We start from the raw sequence: 16269 nt of genomic DNA on the forward strand, positions 1-16269 counted from the left end.
TTTTACTATTGTAAAAAGTGTGTTCCAACAGATATCACAGCCCAAGAGCAGCCAGTGCTGGGACACGTAAAACACAACTCTGCATCACACATTATGTGATCACATTAATTGTGGTCTGTACCCTCTGCTGTCCTTCTCCCTTCTCTCTCTGCCTTCCTTGGTTTAGGGTAAATTTTGGAGACAACTTTTGAATGGGGTTTTTACAGAAAAAACCCCACTTCCCCAACTGCTTTGGGGAAAGATTTTATTTTTTTTTTTTGGATAAAAGTAGAAAAAAAAAAATGTTTATTTAACAGGAATTGAATAAAGTTAAATAATAAAACTTCTCGCTGTTTGATGAGGTGGCAAATTCAGAAAAAGGTTTTTTTAATGTGGTGTAACTTGGTTTGCTTAGGTTTTTGTTAGTCTTTCCAGCACTGGAAAGCGCCGAGGCCTGGTGGGCCACAGGCGTGAGCTCCCAGGTTTGTTTGGGTTTTCAGTTCAGAGTAGGTTTGAACAGATTTAAGAAAAAGGGAAAAAGAAGTCCAGGGAACTTCTCTGCTTCAGTTAGCTAAAATTAACTAAAAGCAAAGGAGAGCTCTGTCCCGCTGTCTGTCCGTGCTGCAGACAGCCCAGTCCAGGAGCAGGATGGAGGCGAGTGAGTGCTTTGAACACAAAACTGTGCACTTCTTCTTCCCCCTCTTTGTTTTCAGAGTCAGTTTTAAAGGTGAAGAACTTAATATGTGACATAAACAAGGCGACAGGGGATAGAAGCATCATAAAGTTACCCCAGGACTCTGCCTCAGACCTGCCCTTGTTCCAGAGCTGGATCCTCTCCACAGCTCCCATGCCACGACCGCCCTCAGGACTTTCTCCTCTTTAAATCATGTTTTTATTGACACACCTCTCGCTTTGGCGTCTGCCTAGAAACAGACAGAGCAATTGGGCAAATGTGGGCCAGGAAGAAGGGTAACTTAGCAAAATGACAGTCTTTCATCCCGCCCCAAATCTGCTTTCGCACGATGTTCTGTTGGACAGTCTGGCGATGGGAAGACCCCACAATTCAAAGCATGACTCAATAATTTCTGGTCTTTTCCTTTCCCTCTGGAAAGGTCCGGAAACGCTCTCCCTCGGTCGGGACGCTCATTTGCCGCCCGCTTTATCCATTTTAATCCGCGGGCAGCGCCCGCCCCTCATGAGGGACCGGTCTCCCCAACGCCGCCAGGTGGCGCCTGAGCGCCGCCCCCGCCGGGCCCGTGCGCGCTGGGCGGGGCGGCCCCGCGGGCCGGGCGCGACCCTCGGAGCCGCGGCCGGGCTGAGCTGAGGGCCGGGCCGGGCCGGGCTGAGGGGCGTTGATACCCAACAGCGGGAATTGAGCTCTGGAGGCTTTTCTGTCAGAATTAGTTTCCAGTTTATGCGTCGGGCCACTCACTTCACTTTTTCCAAACGCCTACAAGTCTTGGGTGGGTCGTGTTAAAGATGAACCAGGGGATCGGGATTGGCTGCGTTTGTCTGAGGAAAAGCTTTGCGTTCAGGTGCTGGCGAACACCTCCCCGTGCTTGCTCAGATCTTGTCCTTAAAAGTGCTCCAGTCTAGAATTCATCTATGTCAGTGGCCTCTTCCTGACTTGTTCGTTTTGTTTTGGTCGTCTCCGCCAGACTTACCCGAGTTGTTGCCAAGTGCACAAATGCAGCCCGTCTCCTAGGTCGGCAGGCGTTTAAAATTATATTTATATATTCTTTGGCAGGAGCCGGGCCCGGTGAGGTGTTTCATTCCCTTGGGAGCTGAAGGAGCGCTTCCCTGGGATGTGGAAGTGCAGGGAGCGCCAGGGAGCTCTGCTGGCTTACTGGATAATAAAGGTTTTATGCTTTAATGTCTCCCGTGTTAAGTCTCCTTGGACAGAGAACAATATATTCGTATCTTAATATATGGCTGCACTAAAGCTTCAATGACTCTGGTTTATTTCAAATGTGAGTTCATTAGCCCCTTTGTGTGCAGTGAAATAGACAGCAATTGCATTTATTTCTCAAGGTGTTGCTTTTGGGGTAGCGAGGCTGCAGAGCGCAGATGGGCTGAGGCATTGGATGTGGGTTGGAATATTCATGCATCAAATATTACTGAAATACTGTTTTTCAGAGAAAGTGGCCTCCTTCCAAGTGACTGTGCCTTTTGGTGTAATGGGTTTTTTTTTTCTTTGTTTGTTTTTGGGTTTTGTTTTGTTTTGTTTTGTTTTTTTCTCCCCCCAGAAAACCCCATCTACTTTTGATGTAAGCCTTTGCATTTAGGGTTGGGTATGGCTCTGTCAGCCAGCAAATACAGCACAAGTTGATGCCTTTGGGGCTTAAGAGCTGATTGCAAGGCAGGTTGCTCAGGCAGACATTCTCTATTTACAAGATACTCAAGCACTCCATTTTCTTAATGTGTTTTCTCTTTTCTCTGCCTGTTATAAGAAACATTCTGCAATTTGTGTCCTATGAGTGCTCTCCATTGAGTCAGGCATGACCTGGGCTTCGACGTAGAGTTTCTAGTGAACTGAACATATGTGAATATATATGGCTAAATTATTTTGCCTTGCTGAAGTTGACAGTAGGTATTCTCAAATTGCTTTTTATTTGGTGTAATGAGACCTTTCTTCTCTCTCTGCCTCTCAGGCACACCAGAGTTATTAACTGGGGGGGAAATTATATCACTACCATATGATTTCTTTAAAAATCATCCAGCCAAGGAAGTCACCCTTCTTATGGTAATAAGAAATGAGTACGTCATCTGATGTTCTTTTCATAAGCCTAATTTAACCGCTTGAGGGGAGATAGGCTGCTTTAAACACAACCACTTTAATTAGCATTAAATGGTTTGAATTTAAGTCTTTTGGGGATAGAACTTCATTGGTAATGAGATAAATTTTAGATTGACCATATAAGCACACCTTGCATGTGTTTAAGCTTTCTGTTTCTCATGTGTTTAGTCAGTTTTCACGTACACAAACTCTGGATCAGATGAGCTACTGAAATGGAGCACAGCTGTGCTGACAAGAAAAGAGCTGTACCCACTTGTGCCAACTGAACAGGGGTCCCCTCTGTGGTCACACTTACACATGATTTATTTTTAAGTAGAGGATGGGATGACTTCTTGCTCAGATATTTCTATTGTCAGAAATGCAAGCTTTTATTTCTGTCGTCTTGTGCAACCTGGAGCAAGCACATAGTTCCCTCACTCTTTGTCTATAAATTGAGTATTATTAAGTTTAATTCAGTGATGCATAAAATGGGATAAATACTTAGATTAGTTGGCCTGCAGTGTCAGAGTATGAAAATAAATACCTTTAAAGAGCCAGTTCCTCAGCCAGGTTAAGTTGAAATGCTTTCCCTAAACCCCTGGAGGTGTCAGTGTAGGTTCTGAAGGCCTGATCCATGTACCTCTTGGGAGGTCTTCTGGAGCTCAGCCTTTACAAAAATATCAGGGTTTGCATATTGGACATGCTGTAAAGGCTGGAAGAATCTGTAAATGTTACTTATTAATGGTGTCTATTATTAGAAGGAAAAAAGCTTCTGTTAAATTTTTCAAATTGTCAGTGCATTTAAAGCTGAAGCAAATTTGATTCTGCTGGCTGCACAAAAGTGAAATTGGTCACCATCACTACTATGGTGGGCTTTTTTCCTTCTTTGCTTTGACAACACTTTGCAAAGCTTGAGGAGAAAAATTATACACAGCTGTAGTATACTTACTTTTAAAGAAAAATCTGAGTCTGTGTAATCTAAGGGAAGGAAATAATAAAGCTGAGGAAACACAAAAATATCTGCAGGCTACTTGGCTTTGGTAAAATGACTTTGCATTGAAAATATATACTGTACTTGCCCAATAGAATGTAAAATATTATTTATTTACTCTGTGATGAGGGCTGACCCACTTATTTCTGTCCCATATTAAATGGTGAGGGGCATGAACACTATCTCCAGGTTAATATTTCACTGTTCTCCAAGTCTTTTTTGTCCTTGTCAAATATTTCACAGCTTCTGTGTATGGCTGAGCTTTTCTTGCTAGATGTGGTTAGGAGAGAAAATTAGTTTTGGCCCACTCCATGCAGACCTCCAAAAGAAAAGGCCTGAGGGGGAGATTTTATTTAGTAACCCTTTACACCCCTGCATAGCAATCGAGTGCTTCAGCACAGCCCCAAATGCCTTTGTGCAGCTGTGAAAGGCACTGGTTGGTGTGCAAAGGCTGGCTCAGCTCCCACAGTGGCCACAGCAGCACATCTCTGTAGCCCTGGACTGGCAGAGCTGGCTGGAGAGTCTGTGCAGCACTTCTGCTCTGGGGCTGTGCTATAATCACACACTGCAGGTGTCTGCACAGCCCTTTGGGGTTTTGCCTGTCACACGTTTATCCAGCTCAAAGTAACCAGCTGGTGGTTTATAATCCATATAGAAATGGATGGGTGTAGAGTATGGATGCCAATCAGCACAGTATTCCATGTTCTTCTTCTGCTTCCTAGGTTACTTACACCCTCTGCTAATTCTTTATATGGGATGGGTCAATTTCTAGTCAGTCCCTGTGACCAACAAAGGGTATCTGGATGACAGAATAATGGAGTTCAATTATTTCACAGAAATGTCTTGCCTCTTACCAATAGAGGCTCCTGATGCTGTGAACCTCAGGATATTAAGAGTGAATAACAAAAGAGGATGAATGCACTCCATTTTCAGGCAGAGTGGTGGGTTGTGCAGGCAGTGGGCACTCGGCAGTCCTTAGCTTTAGAATATCAGTGTTGGGATACACACAGGAAGGTGTTCCTAGACATTATGTCTCTAGGCAGATTCCACATTAAATAAGGAAAGACCAGGAGGGAGAATGAGATGGAAGCTGCAAGCCTATGTCAGGCAATAAAAGCATGTAAACTATGCTGTTTGACACTGGGAAAGAATCCAGTTTGGTTTCCCCCCCTTGTACTGAAGGTGATGAGAAATGGCGAGCTTGGTTCTGTTCCCCCACTGCAAAGTTTTAGATAAATTATCTCCACACAGCTTGACTCTGGGGCAGGTTTTCTTTCCCTACTTTGTTCTTTATGTCTAGGCTATTTGCAACTCTCTCTGACATTTTGCTAGAACTTCTATGGTTTTTCTTTCATCAGTATATATTTTTTAAATTACAGTGTTTTCCTCTTCTAAGTCCTTCAGAAACACAAGCACTTGTGTTTTGCTAAATGTTGATTCCTTTATGTCACAGGAGAATGTTGGGTGAAAAGAAGACTACTGCTTTGTCCCTGTGCTTTCTCCTATGTTGTGTCATTTTGTTCTGCTAGACAAACTATCTTTGATTTAGTGGTGTTGAAGTATGAGTGCATAATAGATTATCTGTCACTGGACCAAATCAATCATGGTTAACAGTGTATTGACAGGGCATATAGCAACTATCCTTGACCTGAGGTTTAAAGTACCTGTTGCCAACATCATGTGGTTTCTTGCTGCTGCCTGCCATGAACTTTAAGGCAGAATATTCTTTATCAGCTCTTTTATTATAATATATGTACTAGTTTTGTCTCTGACCTGTTTTTTTTTCTTAAAAAAATAATATAGGCCTCCCTTTTAATTTGTGTAGCACAGAACAACCCAGCCAGGCAGCACTCATAGTTTTAAAAATAAAAGAGAGAAAACTTATTTTGATTTAAATAGAAGCCAGCCTTTGAACACTGAGATAATGCTGAGATTTTCATTGTATTTACCCTGCTATTTAATTGCCCAGGCCAGGATGTTTTACGTACTCATTTGTGGTACCTGTTTTTGGAGGGAAATTATTTTTGTGCGTTATGGCAGTTCCTTTGCTCCTTTACTCACTTTAAGCATTTATGCTTCAGCTTTTCTTTCCCACAGCCCTAGGCACTTGTAACAGCATCATTTAATGTTATAGCCAAATGCTCCTGCTGTTTGCTGTGTAGCATAAGAGCTGCAGCAGGTTCTGTTGGAGAAGGAGTCCTTTTCCTCCCCTGTGAGGGTGTTTTGGTATTTGCCCCATGATCCTGGTCATGGGGCCAGACACAATCGTTCCTCTGGGCTGTGATGGGCAGGTGAGGAAGTGCTCTTGTTCCCAGTGATAATGGTGCTTGTCTGAATTCAGAGATGCCAAGGGTGGTTTGAGCACGTGAGCATCCCTGCTGAACTTTCTGGTACTTTAGTTCAGTATGTGCTGCAGCCCGGTTGAGATTGGTGGCTTCATGTGGTTCGGCGTCTTGGGGCAGAAAGATGGACTCTGACCCAGTTGTCCAAAACTGAAAGCTTTAATAATACAAAACCAACAAACACTAAACCTCACAGGGTATATGGAGCAAACTAGAGGCTATATGGAGCAAACTGGGAGAGAGGGAGTCCAAGGAGGATTGATACACAAGGCAGAGGCAAAAAATCCCCGGGTCAAGGGTCTGACAGGGATATATGTAAACTTGGATAAGAGGAGGAGTTTAAGGGAAGGATCCAATAGGAGAGGGTGATGAGGAATATTAAAATTTCTGTGGCAAAACATAGCCAACCATAACACAGAGAACAAACAACTTTCTAGCTAGATTAACATAACTGAAACAGGAGGAATTATGGGGGCAAAACTTGTTCACCCTCACAGAGAGGGATTTTCCCACAGCCTTAGGCCATCATCTAGCATCTCTTTATTATATTCAACCCCAACAACGTGCTTAAATGCTGTGCTAAAGTAGGAGCTTATTTTGGATCTCCATGCATCTTTACAAAGATTGAAATGGTGATGTGGAGTAAGTAAAGGAATTAGTGCCAAGTGAAAAATAAAAGACTTGGAGTACATTATTGATGTACTTTGCTACTTCAGGAGAAATGGATTTGGTCAGCTTCCAGGCAAGCAGTGTCTCTTCTGTAGTTTGGCTTGTGGTTTATGGACAAATGAAAATATATTTTGTCTATGAACAGTGGTACTAAACCTTCATCTTACTTATCAGAGCATCTATATATTCACACAAGAATGACCCAGCTTCTACCAGAATGGATTTTTCCTCATTGTTCTCTGTTTTGTTTTATGGACATGGCGGGTGTTTAGCCTAGAGAAAAGGAGGCTGAGGGAAGACCTCATCATTCTCTACAGCTGCCTGAAACAAGGTTGGTGTTGGTCTCTTCTCACAGGTAACAAGTGACAGGATGAGAGGAGATGGCCTCAAGTTGAACCTGGGGAGGTTTAGATTAGGTAGTAGGAAAAATTTCTTCACAGAAAGGAATTGTAGAATATTGGAATAAACTTCCCAGGGAAGTGGAGGAGTCACCATCCTTGGAGGTGTTAAAAAATCATAAAGATATATGACTGAGTGCGTGGTTTAATGGTGAACAGGATGGTGGTACTGTGTTCATGGTTTCTCTTGATGATCTTAAAGGTCTTTTCCAACATGAGGAATTCTATTATTCTATCCAAATGCTTTCTTTCATTGTCTCCTAATCCAGACACCCAAATGCCTTCTGTTTGCATAATGAATGATATGTTAATATCTTTTCTGCTCCTTATCTCCCAAACAGGGTTTTTTTGAAGGGGAAGAAGAAATGTTTTCCTCTGTGGACCAGCCAGGAAATAGCTGTTGTTGGCAAGGACAAGGTGATAGTTTGCTTCCTGTTTGGGTCAGAAGCGAGGAGGTTCATGGTGAATCTTAGCTCCTGCTCTTCTGTATTTGTTCCTTTTTCCAGTTTGATATATGCAAGAAGCTTAAAGTGGGATCATGGTGCTTATTGCAAGCTGCCTGGGAGAAAATAATTGTGTTCCCACGTTGCTAATCAGTTTAATCCTCCCACCAAAGGCACAGCCAGGCACTGGGGGGTCGATCTCCACCATTTCTGCTGCTCCTGTTGGCAGTCACATTCCTGCTCCATTCCCTGGCAGAAGGTGACACCATGCCCAGTTAGCTGTGTGCTGTGTGTGACACTGACCTGGGGCTGGGGGAGTGCCTGGCTGCAAGGTGACCACATCATGGTTTGCATCTGGAGCCCCATAGGATGTTTCAGATGACCAGGGCCCAGCTTCCTACTGCTGTGAAAACAGGTGGAAACTCTGAACTTTCCTCACAGCTTGAAAATGTGGAGATGTGAAATATGTTTTGTACCCACAGGTATTGCTGATTTACTGGTTTTTGTGGGAATTCTTGCATGCATGCTAAAGAGTAATTATGTGAACCATATTCCTAGGAAAGCTTCAGGCATAATTCTTAGAGGAAACAATATCAGGCACTATCAGTTGATTTGTATGTAGACATCTAAACAATAGATCATGCTTTAAGGGGATCATGTATTGCAAAACTGCAGGGTTCCAGCAGATTTATTTCTTGGGACAAAGCTGTGGAATTAAGTAATTCTGTGTCCTGAGTTTTTCATTATATAAGTGCTTAGCTGCTGCTGACAAAACTTTAAGGAACTTTGAGCATCATCATACAAAGGTTTCAGACTATCCTCTTGCCAAAAACTCCTAGTGAATGAATGAATTCAAAAGAAAATATTGTTCATTGTGATAACCTGTAGTCAAGCATAGAGAAGTTGAGCTGAAAACAAAGACACAGAAACTGCATTTTACACACTTTATATTCTTCTCATGGTGAGAATTTGAAGATACACATCTGTTTGATTTTTTTTTTCCCTTAGCTAGATTGTGATATCCATATATTCCTCATGTCCAGTCCAGCAGAGCTGAAATATAGACCTGGCTCTGTGTGAGAGCTGTGATGGATTTTATAACTCTGTTGCAAAGTTTCACATTTCTGTGTGCCAGACCAGGGAACTACATCTCCATTTCAGGAAAAAAATGAGCTCACAGTGTGCCTAGTGTGTGATTTGTGTGCCAGTCACACCTCTCATCACTGTGCTCAGCACACATGCAATGCACTCCTGTATTTTGCTTGGCTCAGGTCTGAGGAAAGCCAGGTTACAAGAAAGTGTTTAAAGTTTTTACTAATGCATTTATTATGGTGCAGTATTGGATTATGACCTGCAGGAGCCCAAATGTGAAAACAGTTTTGTGACATCCAGCTAATACAGCAACATGGAGATGGAGCTCAAGAGGAGAACCCTGATCATTGTTTATAATAAATGTGAAACAAATTAACATCTATTGGAGGACAAACAGGTGATATTATCAAGAATGGTACTGATCTTTGTTTTGCTTTTGACAAAATAATGGACTCCTTATTTCCTTACATCTGTATAAAACAAAGAATTGGTATAAAAAGCACAGGTCTGACCTCACTGCTTCTTCAGAGTCACATAACTTGGTACTTTTTTATCCTCTTCCTTTAGCTGATATAGTTATGATATTGATACAAGTAAGGTAGATGCAAGATGTTTTAAAATTTATGGGAAAATATTTTTAATGTTATTTTTTAATATAACAGTCAAACAGCTGCTTCTTGTCCTTTCTATGAAGGTCAATGAGAGCCTGTGGAGGTTTCAGGAGAGAGAGAAGGAAGTGGATGTTTTGTATACGTAATGCCACCAGTGGTGGAAGTGCACACAGAGTTACAGAAGGGCATGAGCAGAAGACAAAAAGCAAGTGTTTCCAGAAATCACAATTTTTTGTTACGGGATTTCTTTAGATGCTGTCAAAAGTTTTGGCACCAGTTGCTGTTGTAAAGAGGGTGGTGTGTTAGATTTAACCCAGAATTTATCTATTTTTTCCATACTGGAGATATCCAAGAACTGAAGTATAGGCTGTTCTTTTCAGTTATTTGCTTTTCAGCATTTCCTTCTTATGTGTCACTGATGACCTGTTCTACTATTGGTTCCCTTGTCCCTTCACTGATAATCTCACAGGAGACCTCACCCTCATTTTCTTAGTGAATTCTGTGACTACTGAACTTCATCTATGTATGAAATACTAATGCATCTCCTTCCCTTCAGTCCAGCTCTTCAGACATCTCCTTGTTCCTTCAGTGCCATTCATTTTCACACCACCTCTTCCAGCCACCAGCACTTCTCCTTTCAGGAGTTCAGAGCACTCTGACCAGCTCGTATCTCAGGACTTGACTGTGACCACGTGCTCCTTTCCCAATAGCTTCCCTGGAGGGTTGTGTTTCCATAAAATCCCTTTTGGTTTTTCCTGATGTTTGTTAATGGTGCCATTGCTAAAAGAAAATGTTTAGCAGGATCAAAGTCAGTTAAACTTTGCTCAATTAAAATGCTTGTTGAGCACAAAAGAAGTGAGATTGCCAAAGACATGAGCAAATACTGACCCTTCTCAGACTTAGGGCAGCACTGAGATGCTGCTCCTTTATCATCCTTGGGGTCTGGGAGTAAAGGTTTGGATTGCAGGGAAATTTTGTGGTTTGGTTGGGCTTTGGGGGTACAGTGATACTCTTGCTGGTCCTGAAGGAGCAACCAACTAGTGTTCCCAGATTTTCTTTCTGGTTTCTGACCTAGAAAGGTGACTCCTTTATTGAGTAGACATGCATGGGACAGGGAGGAGCACAATGAATGTGGTGAGCAAAAGGAACCTAAGTGCCATAAGTGAAGAGTCAGAGGAACTGAGCTGGGAGGACCTCGCTGTAGATCTGTGGGTCCATGGTCTCACTGTCTGCTAAGGCACTGCCTCAGAGGCCAGGGAAGCTCGTGGAAGACCATCATTGCCACTACATGCTCAGCTTGTCCCATTGTTTCAAGGACCTGTGGTGGGCTTGAGGATTTCATTTTGTGTTGCTCAGTGCTGCTGTTCTGCTGGGAGCATACTTCAGCACCTGCTGAAGTTTTCCAAGCAGGGTGGTTTTCCAAGCTGGTTACATAGAAGCAATCTGGGCTGCTGTGCTTCCTGGCATAAGGTCTACTAGTGGAGAGATGAGAGAAGGCTTTGGGGTCTTTCCTTTTTCTGTGGTGGTTAAATGCCAAGGCTTTCAATAACTTCAGTTCCAGCTGGGTCATTGGGATTCTGAACTATGTACTTCAGCATAGCTTATGGATTTTAAACCTGTCACATTGTACTTTTATTATAGATATGGTCTTGCACTTGCAAGCTGTTTTCTTGATCTTTTGCCAGCAAGGCTTTTGTAGCAGTCCTTGGAAGATATACTGTAGCAGCTCCCTTTTATAATATCTATCATTAACACCTCTTTGGCATCTTGAAGAATTTCTTCTTTGCTGAAGATTGGAGCAGTTGATTAAGCAGCCTTTTGCTGTCCTCAGGCAATTTCTCAGTTTTCCACCTTATTTCAAATCTACCTTTCTAGCAAAGGTCCTGGAAAAAGGTTGTGGTAGGGCAACTGCAGCCCTTACCTTCATGGTAATAATAAACTGTTTGAAAAATTTCAGTCAGGCCAAAGCAGAGAGACAGCTTTAATGAGGATTTGTAGTGACCTTCTGTTTCATAGTAGGTGGATTCTGGCACATTGTCAATTTTAATTCTTACTGATCTTCCTGTGGCTTTTGATACCAGAGATCATAAGTTTCTCTTAAAATACCTGTAGAAGCTCCTGAGCCCTGTGGGCTCTGTTCTGACATTGTTTCATTACTATTTGCCTCAGTGGTGCCAGTTTGTCACTGTAAATATCTCATCTTCTGATATTGCCCCTGTGAACTGCCAGGTTCCCCAGGGCTATGAATTGGGCGGGTCCCTGGGATTCCTCTATGTATATGTGAACTACAGCTTGCATTCTCAAAACTTGTACACATTATAATGACCTGCAGAAAGTGCTTGGGTTTATTTCTTACAACTGTTTCTTAAAACTGACATATATGACAACAGAACTTGCCTGCTAAAGCGCAGACTGTGAAATGTTGCAAAAGTAAATGCAAACAAAATGGGGTTCTGGTTCTCATTTTGACAGAATCACATTGGTTTTGGTTTTGGTTTGTTTTCTTAAATTACAGAAATAGTCTAGGTATGGGGATGAAATTTAGTCTATTTCTGGTTAGTCAAGTAATGCTGGGGAGGTATTTGAGTGCCAATAGGCAGCAGAGGCTGGCTGCTGTTACTGGTTTGGGTAATAATAAGATTTGCTGCTGGAAAATCAGCAACTTACTACTTAATCATCAGCTTTTCTTGTCTATGAGAACTTTACTTATGGACCATGTGTTAGAGGCATCTGCCCAATCCTTTAGAAAAATTAAAAATTGAAGATGTGACACCTTTATTTCACATACAGAAGGAACTTATTTTATAGTTAGTCTGATGTTCTTATTCTTTCTTTTTCTTGACTCCTAGTCATTTTTTAGTGACTTGAGGTAGAGTTACTGTCATATTGAATGTTTCAATAGATAAATAGCTACCACTGGGCTAGATATCATGACTGTGGAGTTTTATCGGTGGAGAGACAGAATATACCTGTGACATGATTAATTTTACCCTAAAAAGGCTTCTACAGATTTAAATCCTTGGCTTTAGCCAAGGAACTATAGTTTGGAGGGTGGAAGTCCATACAAGGCTGTGGTCTAAAGAGACATAGGCTTGGGAAGGAAAAGCACAAAAATCCAAAATGTGAATGAACCCACAGCCTGTGGGCAATGCTTGGTGTCACAGAGCTTTGAACAGCACTACTGTTGGTAGTCTTGCCCACCAGAGTGTGCAGCACATCTGTGGGAGGCTGTTTTGAGGACTGGGTTAAAAAAGTGGTTGGACTCGCTTCATTTGGGGAGATGTTTTTGAGGGTGAGGGAAGAGACCTAGGGAATTGGTTCCCTGAAGGGCTGCTGTGTTGCACTGCAGAGTGTCCAGAACATGGGAGGAGTTCTGCCATGACTTCTTTTTGCCTGTGCCACACAGACAGTGCTTTCATAACAGGGTGTGGCTGAGCTCCTGGTTCATGGCATCCATTCAGTTCCCTCTTAGGAGCAGAGCTAGTTAGTAATTTACCTTCTGGTTCAGTGTATATATCTTCAAACTGTACTCACCTGTTTGGATCATATCCCACTTTGAAATGATTTCTAAGTTCTCTTATTCGCAACCACTGTGGATTTAGCTGTGGGAGCTAAATCTGACAGGGATTATGAATTGGAGTCCACCATCACCACAGTTCACAGTCCTGGGTATTAAAGTGAACTGAAATCAATAGTGGTTTACATTATAACGTGCCTGCCTCTGGACTGGAAACTGAAGAATGGACACATCACCTGGATGTGCCTCTGCAGCTTTCAGCAGAGGGTGAGGTGGCAAAGAACAAGAAAGTTGAACTTTGCTTAATCGGATTTGGAACATCTCACAGGGAAATGCTCTTTTTTGACTGCTTGTATGATTGTTTTCTTCTTTATGTGCTTTGATTTATATTTTACACATATTAATTACATACATATCTAATTTATGTAGTTTCTTCAAATTTTGTAGTTTCATGTGTTTTTGCCACTTATCTGAAATTGCTATCAGCTATAATTATCAGAGTTTTCCTAAGTACAAATGAAAATGCAAACTAAAACCAAGACAACAACTCTCCTAGTGCACATGAGACAATTTCTGAGTTTAATACCTGCTTCAAGTCAGTTATTATACAGCTCTTATCTGTGTAATTCACTGTTGTGTCTCCACCAGTGGTCTGAAAGGACAAGGTAGAAGCTTACTTAAATACAAATCTAGAAATTGTTTAACGATTTCAAATTACTTTGACTGTTTCTAGTTTTATCTAGCTGGCTTTTAATTCCTTATGGTCTAATTAAATCCAAGGAAATGATAGTATCTGATGATTTTATTACAAAAAAAGTTTTATTTGCTAGTAGAACATTATCAGATTAAAAGAATGGATTACTAATTTCATTAGATTTGAAATAGTCTGTAAACCAGTGCTGCTTCTTCGCTGAGTTCTCTTAAAGTGAATATAAATCTGTAAATGTTGTTCCAACATAACACCACTTCCATAATGTAAATTATTAGAAACGTGCCAGTGTTTCTAGTGCTGCCAAACAATGCTGTGCGTGTTTGGTTTGGTTTTTTTGTTACTCAGCCTCCCCCAGCTGGCCACGAGTTTCCAAAAACCCCTGTGAGTGCTGTGACAAGTGGCAGGGAATTTCCTCTCAGCCCTAGGACTTGGATGCCTGAACCAACAGGTATGCTCTGTTTCCAAGGGCTGCCTTACTGTTCTGTCATTGTTTTTGGTGAATCCGAGGCACTGCAACCATCAGATAGCATTGTTGAGCCGTAATGTTGAGGTCCTGTTTGTTTCCATGAACCAGAAAGACTGCATCAAAACCTTATCACCCGAGCTACATCTTCCCAGCACAGCTCCCCTCCCCCAGGGGCTGCGCTGGCTTTGTGTTAAATAGCATATTGATTACAAGATTACAGCATTTTGTATCTAGAAAGTGAATGGTCATGGGCTTTTACATTTCAATTGCCTATTTATCTCTGTGGAAAATTGTACACATTCACAGAGGAACTGCTTGGGGTGATTCAGCACAGTGTGGGGGGGAATGACTGGGACAAAGAAGCAGATCTGTGATGCAAAAGGTGGAGTCTCTTCTCTCATTCCTCTTGTTCCAGCCACTGAGGATGATGTGGGGAACATCAAGGAACATGAAGGATTTCTCAGTCCTGAAAGCAGTAATCCAGTTGTGAAGCATTGCTACTGTCCTGTGTAGGGAAAGTGGTCCTGTCTCCCAGTGGCTACAGCTATTTCATATAAGGAATTAAGTGGGGGGTTCCAGTTAGCTCTAGCAGAGCATGTTTTATCATGAACTGCACAAAGCAATTTCCCCAGCAGGCTGGCAGTGCCCAGGCTGCACAGGTTGATTGTTAGATCACTCCTGGATGTGTGGCAGACATCTGCTCAGGATCACTGCAGAGCCCTTTTGAGTACAGCCCCGAACTGCAAAAGTAGGAAAGGGAAATTCCTGGTCAGATGGTACCCAGTGTTGCTCACCTTTTGAAAGCCCCAATGTGTTAGTTCTTTCAATTGAAATTTAGGATTCCAACTATGTGTGTAATTAGCCAGAAGAATTGATTTCTAGTATTTTGATATCTTGGTATCACACCAGAGATTATTAAAAAACAATTGCTGGTCTTTGATACAGCTGTAGAGTTTTATTTGCATTATGGCAGCAATACCTCTTTAGAGAAAGGCAGCAAAGTCACTAGCTATTGACATACTAGAAAGAAAAGCTTCATTAAGGTATTTTGTGAGTGGGAGAAATTCAAAGAATGTCCCAATATCATCAATCTCACCGTTAATGTGTTGCTACAGCTAAAAATCTGGAGAATGTAGAATTAATTGAGTCTGAGCTAGGACTTTGGGCAAAATCACAAAGATAATTTGGCACATTAAAATCCTGATGCTGAGTTCCTTACCCAGGAACTCAACCTCAGCCTCCTCACTCCACACTGCCTCTGCATTGAAAAGCTGAGCTTCTTCATTATGCAGAGTTTCTTTTACTTTTTCTCAAATTTTACATACACAGTGATTATATAAAACAAACAGTGAGAAGTGCATCTCCTAGTTATGCTCAAAATAAAAAGATCTATTTAAAATATTTTGAAATGTCTGAAATTCATAACACTGCATCTCTCCAGACATCATCTGCTGATTCACAGAGCAATATTAGTAACAGAATATTTTTAAATATTTCAGATTACCAATTCAAGTCAGACCAAATGTGAAATAGGTACTTGACAAGATTATATCAAGAGTCAGATGTGAAGTTATCAAAGTACGGAAACCTGAATTTCCTTGACAGATGCTGTAGTAAAATCTTGATTGTTTTTCATGCACCTAATGCCAAAAAGGCTGATTAAAAAACAAAATAGCTGAAATATATACAATTATTAATGTGGTTTTGCATGCATAATCCATGTCATTGGGTAACTTGAGCAAAAATCAAAGCAGAAGCAAAGGAGGTTTCACTGAACCATTAAGGGAAAGAGTTGTGTTCTGATTGCACTGAATTACCTGGATGTCAACATGTAAAGATTTGGGGTGTTTTTAAACACAGTATGTTAAACCAGATGGAATCCTTTTTCTGCTGCAAGGTGGCTAAGGATATTTTATTTTGGAAGGACTCCACAAAGTAATTACTACCCAGTTCTGTAACTGTTTTAGAATGTAGGAAACTCAGAGAAAATAATAATTAAAATTTTAAATGTGTGGGTTTTAGGAGGGTTATTTTTCTTCCCTCTGAGAAAATGTAGTTGTTCAAATGCCTGCTAATTAGACTGGAGATGGTCTATATTAGATTACCTTCTCCCCCTTTCTGATGTATTTGGAGAGTATGTTTCAAATTATTTACAGTCTCGAATTGGTGAGATATTCCCAAATGTTTCTCTGACTTTTTTTTTCCTGCTGTTGCCTCAGATTTAATATAATTAGTTCTCTCATTTTCATTAGGTCACTCAGGCTGATGTATAC

At 41.5% G+C, this 16269-nt stretch overlaps 1 long non-coding RNA gene across 2 annotated transcripts in view; it reads left to right on the forward strand.

Moving 5' to 3' along the window:
• Positions 1–1266: 1266 nt before the first annotated feature.
• LOC111930443 (uncharacterized) overlaps positions 1267–16269 on the forward strand; it is a 57338-nt gene continuing 42335 nt past the window's right edge. The window contains exons 1-2 of one of the 2 annotated variants that reach the window (XR_002865170.2): positions 1267–1442; positions 7497–7572. This is a non-coding gene — a long non-coding RNA (uncharacterized LOC111930443). The remainder of the gene's footprint in view (positions 1443–7496; positions 7573–16269) is intronic. The other variant, XR_015288048.1, reaches the window with a different exon arrangement.

This window comes from Cyanistes caeruleus, chromosome 6 (assembly GCF_971803275.1).
Source record: "Cyanistes caeruleus chromosome 6, bCyaCae1.hap1.1, whole genome shotgun sequence".
Taxonomy (NCBI): domain Eukaryota; kingdom Metazoa; phylum Chordata; class Aves; order Passeriformes; family Paridae; genus Cyanistes; species Cyanistes caeruleus.